The sequence below is a fragment of the Bactrocera dorsalis genome, chromosome 2 (assembly GCF_023373825.1).
Source record: "Bactrocera dorsalis isolate Fly_Bdor chromosome 2, ASM2337382v1, whole genome shotgun sequence".
NCBI lineage: Eukaryota > Metazoa > Arthropoda > Insecta > Diptera > Tephritidae > Bactrocera > Bactrocera dorsalis.
Genome location: NC_064304.1, coordinates 20,447,347 through 20,462,696, shown reverse-complemented (window position 1 = coordinate 20,462,696; position 15,350 = coordinate 20,447,347). Strand labels below are relative to the sequence as shown.

At 33.3% G+C, this 15,350-nt stretch overlaps 1 long non-coding RNA gene across 1 annotated transcript; it reads right to left on the bottom strand.

Moving 5' to 3' along the window:
- Nucleotides 1-2,282: 2,282 nt before the first annotated feature.
- On the bottom strand, nt 2,283-6,183 carry LOC109579807 (uncharacterized). Its single transcript, XR_002183984.3, has 2 exons — nt 4,324-6,183; nt 2,283-4,260 (listed from the first exon to the last, which is right to left on the bottom strand). It is a non-coding gene; the product is annotated as an uncharacterized LOC109579807 (long non-coding RNA).
- Between the last annotated feature and the right edge of the window lie 9,167 nt (nt 6,184-15,350).

Sequence of the window (15,350 nt, the reverse complement as noted above, 5' to 3'; positions counted from 1 at the left end):
CACTTCTTCGTCTATAACTACACTCGTACATACCTATCTTAATGGCTACAAACTAACTGCAGACACACAAAAGAAGGTATGTACACATGTACAAGTAGTCGTCGGTTAATAGTTCTTTTGTTAAAAGTCAATGAATATTTTATTAAAAAGCCGAACGCGCTTGGCCTGAAATCCACCGGAAAGCCGCAGCGTTGCTGTACTTAGAGGAAATCGTAAGTACATTTGCGGGAAAGGGGGTAAATCAAATGGCCGTCACTCTGGATACTGGTTACCCACTTTAACACATTAAATATGTATGTATTGCCAGAATTTCAGTCGTATCGAATTCCCTTCGTTATTTGCTATTATTTCGATAAAATATATGAAAAGAAGAAAGTTAAGTAAAATTGTTAAATAAATATGGGCGCGTGTGTTTGTACAAATCGGCGTGATTATTCGAAGGGTGTTTGCAAAAAGTGAAATCTCCAAGCGTAAATAAAGGGTGATTTTTTAAGAGCTTGATAACTTTTTTAAAAAAAAAAACGTATAAAATTTGCAAAATCTCATCGGTTCTTTATTTGAAACGTTAGATTGGTTCATGACATTTACTTTTTGAAGATAATTTCATTTAAATGTTGACCGCGGCTGCTTCTTAGGTGGTCCATTCGGAAAGTCCAATTTTGGGCAACTTTTTCGAGCATTTCGGCCGGAATAGCCCGAATTTCTTCGGAAATGTTGTCTTCCAAAGCTGAAATAGTTGCTGGCTTATTTCTGTAGACTTTAGACTTGACGTAGCCCCACAAAAAATAGTCTAAAGGCGTTAAATCGCATGATCTTGGTGGCCAACTTACGGGTCCATTTCTTGAGATGAATTGTTGTCCGAAGTTTTCCCTCAAAATGGCCATAGAATCGCGAGCTGTGTGGCATGTAGCGCCATCTTGTTGAAACCACATGTTGTCAAGTATGTCGGCAAGTATTTGTATAAAAGTGCAATGTGGACCACTAAAGATTTTCAAGAATATTGCACACTAAGAGTTTAAATTGTTCAATTGTTCGGTTTTTTTATTTCATTTTTTTATTTTAATTCACTGACAACTGCCTGAAATTAAAACTCGTGATCTCGGCGAGATTTGGTTTGAACAAGACCACTTCACACACATCGCATCAATTAATGGATTTATTGAGAAGATGGTGAGCAGATAATTTCACGTCATGGGCCGGTTGATTGGCCACCAAATTGTGTGACATCACACCGCTAAATTATTTCCTGAGGGAATAGATAAAGTCTAAAGTCCACGCAGACAATCCCGCTTCGATGAAGAACTTGGAGCAAGACAACGCGTACAAGTATTTCGTTCGCCTGAAACCAGTCGAAATGCTCGAACGAGTCATAGAAAATTAGACTCAACGAATGGCCCATCTGAGACATAGACGCGGCCAACTTTTGAAAGAGATAATCTTCAAGAAATAAATGCCAAAAAATGTTCTTTCGAATGATAATAAACATTTCTCATTAAATTTGAAGTTTCTGTGTTTTTTCTTATGTTTAAGTGTTTCTCGAAATGGATCACCCCTTACTTGTGAATGTATTCCAAAAAGTCCAACTGATTTCGCGAGATCTTGTTAGCCGTCCGGCAGTTCCTTGGCCTTTTCGTTTGCTTAAAAATCCGAAAATTTTACGGCAATCGGGATATCAGACCGTGGCTAGGAAAGTATGTTCTTTTGACACGTTTGACAAGCCATATATGTAACTTTTAAAGACTTTTAAGAAGAATTTTTGATACGATCATGTTTGCCATTATATATCTAGCTAAAATTTTCATTACAATCACGCCCAACTTATATATTTATATTTACTATAATTAAATATTTATCTTAATATTATTTTTCAGCCATTTCATTGTTATTCTCGTTCCAAGCCTATTCAGTGATCAGCAGTCTAAGCCTTCTAAGTTTCTGTCATTGCCTATTCGTTGTGAGAACGAACGAAATTACATTTCTGTGGATAATAAAAATGTATTATAAATTAAACACGAATATCTCAAAATAAATTCAAATATTGTTATTATTCAAAATTCAAATAATATAACTACAGAATTGCAGGATTTTATTAAAGTCTTGATTTAATTACATTTTGACAATACCGAATTACTTATTTAAATATAATTGGCAAGCAATTTCCAATGCAATTTTTATTTCATTTTCATATTTATATCATTTTTGTTCGTAGTCAACAAATCCAACAAAATTTATCATGGTGTATGTATGTCATCATGTAAAGTTTAATTTTTCCCGCACATGTGTATTTATGTTCGTTTTATTTCGGGTTTCCACCAATGCATTGACCACTATGACTAATCCTTTGACACCTGGCACTTGGTCTAGATACAAAAACGGCCTTTAATGTCTTGGTCTTGTTATTTAGTACCATACTTTCTTCTGCCGCTACGAGACCAATACACAAGATTAATAAGTATATGAGTTTCATGTTTGTTGATTCTTTTCCAAACGAACGGAGAAAAATAAATTTTAACTGTGCAGAGAGGCCTTCAAGTCTTCACTGAACTGACTCCAATTGAGATTACATATTGCAGTGGTAATTAAACAATTCTCAACTTTCGCTCATTGGAGCTATTTTAAGAAATATATATGGCTGTAATAAACAAGTATGCATAGATGAGACCCTTTTAAGACTTTGTAGAAATTTTATTGTGGCATAATCATTGTTGACAGAACTGATTAAATATTTACAAAACGTAAAATAATCTTCGTTTAATATAGAATATTTAAAAATATTTTCTTATTATGTTTTACTCAATTAAAATTATTTGTGTTCTGGTTACTCCATTGCGCTCCAATGCACTTTCCATGATAATTGATAATCATGCATTCACTCATATTTTCCCATTGCAAGTAAAGTGTAACTAAGAAGTCTACCATATTCTAAGTGATTATAGTTTGTTGGCGTCCCAACGGTTCACTCGTTGATCTTATCACTTATTTACATATTCGTTATCACTATATTTAAAATAACACTGTACAAGCTTCGGCAGGCTATTGGAGCAAAACATTTTTTTTCGAGTATATATTATATATTTCTTTTCTCTAAATGAAAAGTTATTTTAATCACAAATTATATTTAAAATTTTATCGATAATTCTTCGTCCAGTACAATATTCAGTTCCTGTGTTTGCCCCACAAAATCATTATATTACATTATAAGTTAAAGCTTAAGTTAAACATAAATAATATAACTGCAGAATCACTCAATTCCATTATAAATTTATTCTTTTCTGAACGTCTAATAACGATAACGATTTCATATTTTTGTCTATTTTGTTTGTTCGAAGTCAAAATTCCAACGAAGTGATTATCGATTATAATGATGTCATCATATCAAGTCTTAATTTTCCGATAAATTTTCTGTATTCGTTTTATTTAGGGCTTCCACCAATACATTGGCCACGATGATTAACTCTTTGACATCTGATACTTGGTCTAGATATAAAAACCGCCTTATGTGTCTTGGTAATGTTATTTAGCATCATTCTTTCTGCTGACGTTACGAGACAAATACATAAGATTAATATGTATGTAAGCTTCATGTCGTTTTTTTTTCAAATGAGCGGCGAAAAACAAATTTTGACTGTGCACAGAGGCTTTCAAATCTGAACTAAATTTACTTCACTTGAGGTTCCACAATGCAGTGATAACACTGGTACACACGAACTTTGTGATTATTTTTGTTTACGTTGGTGTACTCTCATTAACTATACAAGTATTGTATTAGTATTTTATTTTTCAAACACATTTAGTTTGTTTGTTGCAGCTACATATTCATATATAATTTCATAAAGGGTCTATCAACAAGAACGACATCATGTTAAAGTGAAATAAAACACCGGTGCAGCGTTGCTTGCGAGCTCCTCAACCTTTGCTGGTTGTTTGGCGTAAACCTTAGATTTAACATACGCCCAGAGAAATTAACACAGAGGCGTAAATTCCCAATATTTTGACAGAACCATTTCTCGATATTTTCATGCCGCCAAATCTGGGGAAAAAATCGGTGAACATCGTGTTATAACGTTATCTATTGACGATAATAATATTTCCGCCTCATTTCGAGATAAATAAGGCCCCACAATACCGGCATACCACATTCCGCTACACACGGTAGATGCTTAGGACCACACGTGGATATGACTCTCCTCAATAGAGACAAAATTTGTTTGCTGACGAAGCCATTAAGCCAGAAATGAGCGTCATCTGAGGAGATGATTTCTAAATCATAAAAAAGAAACAATATTGTACCAAAATGAAACATGACATGATGAAATGGCAAACCTTACTGAACAAACTGACAATATTTGACACAAATTCGTAAGCAAATATGGCCGCCACAAGCTGTCAAAGTAACGTCAACCCAATTGGTAGATCTAATCTAATTTTTATTTTCTTTATTTTTATTTCATGAACAGGTTGTACTAAGTTTTCCCTATAGTTTGAAACATCCTGAAGGAAACATCGGATTCCAAATGAAACAAAAATGATAAATAAGTGATCAGCGTGACGAGCTGAGTTGATTTAACCATATCCGTCTGTCTCTATATATGCGAACTAGTCTCTCAATTTTTTGCACACGTCCTTCTTCTCCCAAAAAACTGCTCATTTCTTGGGTCTGCTGATATCAGACCACTATAGCTTATAGCTGTCATTTAACTTTAAACAAATTAAGTTTTGGTTTGGAAAACTTTTTTTATTGAATGAATTATATTATTCAAAGCATTATTACACTATCCAAAAAAGTTTTATATCGGATCACTATAGCATATTTCTTCCATACAAACTGAACGATAAATATAGAATTCTGGTTTGGAAAATATTTTGAATTGTGGGGGCTGTTCTAGCGTAGTTAACGATTTTTTTTACTATATTATATTTTTTGCTTTTGGTTTTTTTGAGAGAGAATCACAAACTTTGACTCAACTTCATCTGAAGAGTTTCAAATCCTTACTTAATTTCGTTTACCATTGTATATTGTTGAAAAAACAAGCAAGCTGTCACCCAATTAAATTTAATAAACTCATTTTATGAAAACAACAAATATATCTGTGATGTTTATTCTAAAAAATTTCAGAAATTTTAACAGGTGAATTCACTTGAGTTTAAAAACACCAAACTATTTTTATTTTTTCTTTTTTATAATTTTGTTACACAAATGATATAACACTTAATATTGCGGCATAATCCTATGTGTATTATTATTCGTTGTCTTTGATTCTTCGACTATTATCCTCGCACACGGTAATAATATCCAACGCACTGTCCGCGATGATTTACAATGCAGTTTGGTCTTGTTTTGCAAATAGCACACCTAACTATTTTGTAGTATATGTATTTGTAACGACATCGTCCACATTGAGCACTTATAGCTGCTATGCTAATGTACACGATAATCAATAAATACATGAATTTCATTGTTTATAGAAATTTTTGATTTTGCTAGTTTTTAAGAGAAAAATTATGCCTCAACTTTGCCAATAGATTTCCAAATGTTTACTAAAGTTTTTAGCCGATCTACATTTTATAGCAAAAAAGCAGCGTTTGCCATTTTAGTCTTTTATGTGCAATTTGAATGCTTTACCCGCATATAACATACATACAACGCATATTTGTATACAATCTCCTTATCACTATATTTATAATAACAAACATTTGGTGTGATCCAATTCCAAGTAATCAAAAATGATGCTTCCATAGAAAATGAGCGCATTAAATCCGACTCCGAAGAGCTGCTGCAATTGTTTAGAATTGACATTACCATTGACTTAAAAATGTTGATAGGAAGGTGAGATCGATTTCAAGTTCTGCCTATCTTAGCTAAATCCATTTAAAAGAAGTTACGCCTTCTGGTAAAGTGAATAATAGTTCCATTAGTAAACGTGTGGTTTTTTCATTCTATATTTGACTGATTTAAGTTTTACACCAGAGTTCATATTTCTATATGTATAGTTTTATATATATTTCTTATGTATTCCCGATTTGCATATATTTATAAGTAAGTTACAATTTCAACTGCAGAACTAAACCGAGAAGATACAATCTTCTATAAGAGTGTACAGCTGATGGTGTATGCTGATGACATTGATCTCATTGGCCTTAGCAACCGCGCCGTTAGTTCTGCTTTCTTCAGAATAGATAAGACCAATATCTCATTAAACAACTACTGATAGTCATTGTTTCGAAGTTGTAGATAATTTTGTCTATCTTGGAACCAGTATCAACACCAACTATAACGTCAGCCTCGAAATCCAACGCAGTATATACCTTGACAAAAGGTGCTACTTCGAAATAAGTAGGCAATTGAGAAGTAAAGTCCACTCTCGACGAACAAAATCAAAACTCTATAAGTCACTCATTATTCCCGTCCTGCTAAATGGTGCAGGGGCCTGGACGATGACAACATCTGATGAGTCGACGTTGCGAGATTGTGAAAGAAAAGTTCTTCGAAAGATTTATGGCCCTTTGCGCTTTGGCCACGGCGAATATGGCATTCGATACATTTTTTGTTCATAAATGCAAATGCAGAATTTGTATACCCTTGAAACCTATTGCTATAAGGTATTATAGTTTTGTTCACCTAACGGTTGTACGTATCACGATTTGGGCCGGTCGCTTGGCCACCAAGATCGTATGATGTCACACCGTTAGACTTTTTCCTGTGGGTATATGTAAAGTCTAAAATCTATGCGGACAAGCTCGCTTCTTTAAAAAAGTGGGGAACTTCGAAGTAACTAAGAAGAATGTTCCGACAGGGTACTTTTGCATGTTCGGCGCTCCGTAGCTCATTGCAAAAATCGATACACTTCCCTAATACTGATATACATTCAATCGCAACAGTGAAACTCGAGCGTTTTCTAGTAAATAATAAAATTATATGCAATGCGAGTTGATTAACAAAATCTCACTTCGCTTATCTCCACAAGTAAGTCGTCGACAAGAGAGCATATGTCATATCAACAGTATCGGACAAAACATTTGCAACTGAAATATGATAGTAAAATACTTTCAATAATTGCCGGAGACCTGCTGTTTTAAGTTTATTTTAAATATTGGATGTTGATGAACTTAGGCACAGCAAATTTATTAAAATTTTTCAGTTCCTCTGTTTAAAGTATATAAAAAACGATATAACATCTATATTCAGTAAGACGAAACAATTGCAACTCAAAGAAAACGGTATATTGTTTTTAAAAAAATAAAAGAAAAACTAAGCATTTTGTAGCATACTCGTAACTCTCAGTATCTGGTTTGCAGTATGCTTTAATATCCATACCTCCAAGGTCTTTGAAAAAATTGATCAGTATTTGCCACATTACTGCGATAATTTTTTTTTTTTACAATTTCCACTAAATTTTCTATGGGGTCTGGGGACTGTGGAGGCCATTCCATTACATCCACTTCATTCATCATGATTTGAGGACCTTGTATGCTTCGGATCATTGTCCCGTTGGAAGACCCCCTTAAGTGCCATTTCCCCCATTCTGCATGATTCCATAATGCCTCGGTAAACGTACCGATCCTTGGTATCATTAATACGATGAAGCGGCCCTAAACCAGAAGCAGATAAATATTTCCATACCATCATAACAAATATGTTTGAGCGTTTTTAGACAATATGAGTTTTTAAGACTCTTGTTTCGTGGGCGTCGAACTTAACACACCCCAACTAAATTAAGTTTGGACTTATCACTAAAAAGAACGGTTTTCCTCTTGCTTATTGGCCATTCTACTTTTTTATCGGACTGCAATCGTTTTAGTTGGTTACGTTTCCTAATAAGCGGTTTCTTCGCAGGTCGGTAACTGCATAAATCAGCGTCATTCAGGCGACGACCGATCATTCTTGAGCAGATTGGTAACCCAAGATCCTTTATCAACTGCGGAGCCTTTTTAAATGGACATGCTATATAGAAATTTATTTTTGAGAAGTTCCGTTATAATAATCACTAATAACTCGTGCTCGCAGTGCTTCACCGAATTTATTAGGACCCATTATTTTTTTGTAAAAAATTTTAAATAAAAACGTATTTTCGCAAAAAAGTCAGGGCAGAAATTATGCTCAGTAAATGTTCTGGCCAATTCATCCTCAATATTGTTAGAAAAAGAAACGAACAAAAGAGAAAAGAAACAAAAAGGAATTCGAAGAAAAAAAGGCATTATAAGACAAACAAATCTAGGACTTCGCTCCAGTTGAAAAAGTTTTGTCTGCTACTGTAAACATATACAAATAAACCCAAAGCAAAAATGATGTCGACATACGTATAAATGGATTATATATATTTAAATGTTTATAAGCTTAACTGATAATGAATATAATCATAACAAAATTTAACCATGCGATTTAATCGTTTCTCTTAGAAATTATTGTGGTTGGCACACTCCAGTTTTTGAATATTAATTGGTTGAAAATAGTAGTTTAAGTAAAATAATGATCTCAGTGCGATAATATTGACTTAAAAGACAAAACTCACTTGCATATTGAAGCATCGCTCTTCATGACCACGAGGGGTAGCAGGAAAGACCTCAGCATGAAATAGTTTCCAAAGGGCTTTGAAGGTGGTTTTTGTCTGTCACCCAGTTAATAACGAAGCCAAGTATGAGATTAAGCTAGATTCGAACCCGAAACCACTTTGAATACGAAACAATAATTCTTTTAGTTAGTGAAATTTCAAGCCAAATGCTTGCATGAACCATAATCTCGAAATTAAAAATGTTGATATACTCACTTAATCCCGTTTTCAAAAATAAATTACAAAGCTTACAAGCTTAGTTATGCAGATATTTAATTTAATGAGCATTCGATCAGCACGATTGTTATATTATATTTATTATTTTCTGAATCTCACAACAACAACAAAAACGATAAATTAAGTGGCATCATTATATTTACTGATTTTTTGCGTATCTCTGGTAGCCACGGATGGGAATTTTCAAACAAATTACCTCGTGCATACGGATAATGTGGTCTTAGCAATTTTGTTCATCGCGGCCGGTGTATCGATGAGGAAGCTAGACCAAATTTGTTTCGAAGAAATAACTAATAAAAGGCAAGGGTAACTTTATGGAAATGAAATTGAATTCGTTATACTTACATATAGTATAAATATATGCAAATTGAGAATATGTAAATAATATATATACAAATAAGAACTCTGGTGTAAAAAAGAAATCAATTTAATATAGAATGAAATACGTAAACATGCGTTAACTAATGGAATTGTTAATCACTTTACTAGAAAGCGTAACTCATTTAAGTGGTTTTGGGAAAGATGGACAGAACTTGAAAGCGATCTCACCTTCCTATCAACATTTCTACGAGTAAGTCAATGGTAATGCGAATTCTCAACAATTGCAGCAACTCTTCGTAGTCGGATTTAATCTTGCTTGTTATACATAATATAACTACAAGTATGAACTCCTCACACATAAGGCGATATCAACATTTTTCTGGGAAGCAGTATTTTTGATGACTTTGAATTAGATCACACCAAATTTATGTTATTATAAATATAGTGATAAGGGACTTGTATACAATTATGTATTGTATGTATGTATGTATGTTATATGCGTGTAAAGCATTCAAATTACATATAGAAGACTAAATTGACAAACGCTTCTTTTTGACTAAAAAATGTAGAACGGCTTCGAACAAACTTTAGTAAACATTTGGAAATCTATTGGCAAAGTGGAGGCACAATTTTTTTCTCAAAAACTACCAAAAACAATAAATTTTATAAACAATGAGATTCATGTATTTATTGATTATCGTGTACATTAGCATAGCAGCTATTAGTGCTCAATGTGATGAGGATCAAGAATACGAAATTCTGGCAGATATAAGTGCTCAATATGATGAGGATCAAGAAAACGAAATATCAGCTCGAAGTATAGATTGTGGAGACCGCGATTACGATTACCATTACTATCTAATATTTAGAATTATTTGCGATACAATACCAATCTGCTTGCTAAAAGATCATCGCGGAAACTGCATACGTCGTGGATAGGATAGTAGTCCGAATCAAAAACAATGAATTATAATACTTATACGATTATCTCGCAATCTTAAATATTGTATCATTTGCGTAATAAAATTATAAAAAAAAAAATAAAAAAATTTGAAGTTTTTAAACTACTTTGGAACACCCTTCACAAATCAAAATGATTTCCATACCAGAAATTATATATTTATCGTTCAGTTTGGATGGCAGATATATGCTGTAGTCATCCGATCTGAAAAGTTTTTTTTATAAAGATATACGCGTCTACCAATTGAGATAAGGTGCTTTTGTCAACTTTTCGTGGCCATGTTTTTGTACGGATTTGTGTCAAATATTGTCAGTGTGTTCAGTAAAGTTTTCCATTTCGTCATGCCACGTTTTATTTTGGTACAATGCTTGGAAATTTTCGAAGATTATTAGGTAAGCTCACGTTCTCTGCTGGCATTGATTTATTATTTTCATTTAAAAATCATTTTATCAGATGAGGCTCATTTCCGGCATAATAGCTCCGTCAACAAACAAAATAGCCGCTTTGAGGTGAGTCATATCCACATGTGGTCCAGGAAACGTAATGGCATCCCTAAGCATCTACCGTGTGTAGCGGAATTTGGTATGACGGTATTATGGGGCCTTATTTATCTTGAAATGAGGCGGAAATATTATTATCGTCAATAGATAACGTTATAACACGATGTTGACCGAGTTTTTCCCCAGATTTGGCAGCTGGTTGATGCCGAGAAATAGTCCAGTCAAAATCTTGCGATTTACCGCCTCCATGTAAATTTCTCTGGGCGTATGTTAAATCTAAGGTTTACGCCAAACAATCAGCAACGGTCGAGGAGATCGCAAGCAACGCTGCACCGGGCCATCGAAAATTTACGTAAACGGGTGCAGATATGCAAACGTAACATTGATGGCATTTGACAGATATTTTGTTAAAATCGTAAATGTTATGAATTTATATGCAATTAAAAAGAAGAACCTATTTTCACCGAATTTTAGTGTTTTATTTCACTTTAACATGACGTTGTTCTTGTTGATAGACCTTTTACATGAGATCAGATATGAATATGTAGCTGCAACAAAAAAAAACTAGATTTGTTTGAAAAATAAAATAATGTACAATACTTGTCTATTGAACAACGTAAACAAAAATCATCACAAAGTTCGTGTGTACCAGTGTTATCTCTGTAATGTAGAATCTCAAGTGAAGCAAATTTTGTTCAGACTTCAAAGCCTCTGCGCGCAGTTAAAAAAAAAGTCGCCGCTCATTTGGAAAAAACAAAAGACATGAAGCTTATATACTTATTAATCTTATGTATTTGTCTCGTAACGGCAAAAGAAAATATTGTACTAAATAACATTACCAAGACATCTAAGGCTGTTTTTATATCTAGACCAAGTATCAGATGTCAAAGAGTTAACCATCGTGGCCAATGTATTGGTGGAAGCTCTAAATAAAACAAATACAAAAAATTTATAGGAAAATTAAGACTTAATATGATGGCATCATTATAATCGATAATGACTTTGTTGGAATTTTTATTTCGAACGAAAAGAATAGACATAAATATAAAACTGCAATGATTATTAAATGTTCAGAAAAGTGTAAATGTAAAATAATGGTACAATATACATATACATAAGTACAAGAGGTGAGCATTGTTATAATGGATGATCTAGCTCGGCATCGTTTAATGGTCATGTATGACAAAAATGACTGTATGTATTTGCCTTTAATTTTCGAAATTGAGTCTATTGAAAGCATAATTACACAGACTAACAAAAACAAATTTTGTTTTGCGCTTGGGTTTTATTTACTACTTTTGATTTTCTCGTCCATATAATGTCGGTTCCCGCGAGATGTTGCGCCAAAACAGCATTAAGAACACGGAAGAACAAATGTGTTTATTAATACAATACAACTAGTTCAGATAAAAGAAAGGACTAACAAGCAACTTGAATATGATTAAACGTATAATTACAAAACTACTAGGAGAATATTGGCTTATTTGAAGGATTGCTGTGCCTGAGGCGTTTGAGTCGTCTTGGTGGGCTATCTATAGAAGTTAACATGGCTACTTCTTCGTTACAATGCTATAGCATTCTTGTAGTATGTGCTCCTGCAATTCTTCATAGTTCTGCGTTAACCGCTGGCAAAGCGCTTTGGCATTTAGTTTTGGTACTTTGTTTTGTAATTATTGGATGACTTTCTTATTATTTGCGTTAGTACATCCCCAGAGTTGTGCACCATAGCTCCATATCGGTCTGAGTATTTGTTTGTAGATAAGTAACCTTTTTTCGATGAATAACACTGATTTGTTACCAATTAACCAATTATATAATTCATTTGAGTCGCATGTCCAGCTCCTTCTGTTTGTTTTTTTTTTCGTGAACTTTCCACCGTAGCTTAGAGTCAAGCGAGATTTCTAAGAATTTAGTAAAGTTAAAGTACGGTAGTCGTGCACCGTCTATGAAAATTGGTAGGTGCTGTATCTTGTTGTATGTATTGTCTACTGGCAGGTCACGCGTGAATAAAAATATAAAAGAGAGGACCCAGCACACCACCTTGTGGAACTCCTGCTCTTATTTCCCTAAGAATAAAGTACTCGTCTCCTTGTTTAACGCGAAAGTAGCGACGATAAATACGATTTTATGTTCTCATGATGCTGTTTGGGTAAAATCAGTTTCAGTTTCAAAAACAGTTCTTTGTGACAAGCTTTATCGAACGCTTTTGCAACATCCAAAAATACGGTAGAAAAGAATTTTTTTCCTCAAACGCTTTTTCAATAATGTGTGTAATTCTATGGTTTTGATCAAACGTAGAATGGTTAGCTCGAAATTCAGCGCATCAGTCTGGAATTATCTTTTTTCGTTATATGATTTTATTGAGACGTTTAATGAGAATTTTCTCAAAAAGCTTCGATATTATCGGTAGAAGTGATATGGGCCTGTAAGAAGATATATCATATCCAGGTTTTCCTGGCTTTTGAATCAGGATAACTTCAGCAATTTTCCAATAAGTTGGCACGTAATTAAGATGAAAAGCCGCCATAATAATGTTGGTAATTTTTACTATTCTTATTGGGGGAAGCTATTTTTGGACCTCTGCAGTAATCAGGTCGTAACCGAGGGATTTTTTTGTTTTTCAGATTATAGATTTCCTCACTTATGTACCTCATTAAAGGTACAAGTATTCTCAATCTGTACGTTTATTGCACAAGGTCGCTGTTTTGTGTTTAAAGATGATGGTTTCACTGTAGGTTAAATTGATTGCAGAATGATCCGTGTTAAAGTCATAATCCTAATTTATTGACAAATAGTTCCGAGATATTTTACCGACAGTAAAAAAATCTATCAGGTTTGGAATCTTTTCGTTATCTGATGGCCGATATGATGGTAAGCTTGTCGAGAATGCAGAACTCCCGTGTAGTGCTTTATAGAGCTCTCTCGCCTTTATAATCCTTAATTTCGTTTTTATTCATATGTTTGGATATGTCTGGTATTAAAAAGATATTTTTCAAGCTTGCATAAGCGATTTTGTAAGGAGGTGTTGAATTCGTCTTGTTTGTTAAGCTTCTGTTAGATCTGTGATAAAATGCTGTTATTGGATATATTATCGTACCAGAGCATCCGCTCACGCGTTGCTGTGGTATACATTTTATACATTTATTCATATAAGAAACTATTCAATACAGTGAAAATCTTATTTTATCCATCAATGGATGGACCATATGAGACGTAGCCGCGGCCAACATTCAATAAGCTTCAAAAAGTAAATACGAAAAAATGGTCTTTCGAATGATGATAAACATTTTCCATTAAATTTTAAGCTTCTGTGCTTTTTTCTTTAAAAACGTAAGGAACCTCGAAATAATTGAGAAAAATCTTCCGACATTGGGGGTACTTTTGTATGTTCGGAGCTCCGTAGCGCTTTGCGAAGACCAATACACTTCCCAAGTACTGCATTTAATCGCAACTACTGAGATATTTTGGACTGGAATAAATTTTACACATAGCCAGTGAAACTCGAGTATTTTTTGCTATAGATCAAATATTGTCATTTATTTTGCAAAAACAAATAATATAGTTCTATGCAATTCAAGTTGATTATAAAAATTTCACTTTGCTTATCTACAAAAATAAATCGTCGGCAAGAGAGCATAGGTCGTAAGTAAACATCTGCAAAAAACCCAAATCAAAAATGATGTCAACATTCGTACCTACGATTATACTTGTTTATATTTCAATGTTTAAAAGCTTAACTGGTAATAAATGTAATCATAACAAAATTTAACCATGCGACTTAATCATATGTAACAATAATTCTTTGAGCTAGTGAAATCTCAGAAAAGCTAAAGACTTCAATCAACCAAGATCTGAATATTTACAAATATTGATATCGTTTTCACATTTGTTTCGAAGAAATACCTAATAAAAGGCAAGGGTAAGTGTATGGAATTAAAGAATCATACGGCAATAAAACTAAGCTTACTTCGATATATATATATATAAATATATATAGTATAAATATATACAAATTGAGAATCTATAATAATATACTCGTATATAAAAGTAAGAACTCTGGTGTAAAAATGAAATCAATTAAATATAGAATGAAATAAACATGCGTTAACTAATGGAATTGTTAATCATTTTACTAGAAACCGTAACTCATTTAAGTGGTTTTGGGTAATATAACTTGAAATCGATCTGACCTTCCTATCAACATTTCTACGAGTAAGTCAATGGTAATGCGAATTCTCAACAATTGCAGCAACTCTTCGTAGTCGGATTTAATTTTGCTTGTTATATACATATGTATAATATATGAGCTCATCACACATAAGGCGATATCAACATTTTTCTGGGAAGCAGTATTTTTGATTTCTTGGAATTGGATCACACCAAATTTATGTTATTATAAATAAAGTGATAAGGAAATTGTATACAAATATGTATTGTATGTACGGTATATGTGTGTAAAGAATTTAAATTGCATATAAAAGACTAAATTAACAAACGCTTCTTTTTGACTATAAAATGTAGAACGACTTTGAACAAACTTTAGTAAACATTTGAAAATCTATTTGCAAAGTTGAGGCACAATTTTTCTCTAATAAATAACAAAGTCAAAAAAATTCTATAAAAATGAAATTCATGTGCTATTTATTGATTATCCTGTGCATTAGCGTAGCAGCTATAGAACCTATACGGTTAATAGTTGCAAACATAAAATCAAACTGCTTCACAAATCATCGCGGAGAGTGCATTGGATATCGTGGAAGGATAATCAACCCCAACCCAAAT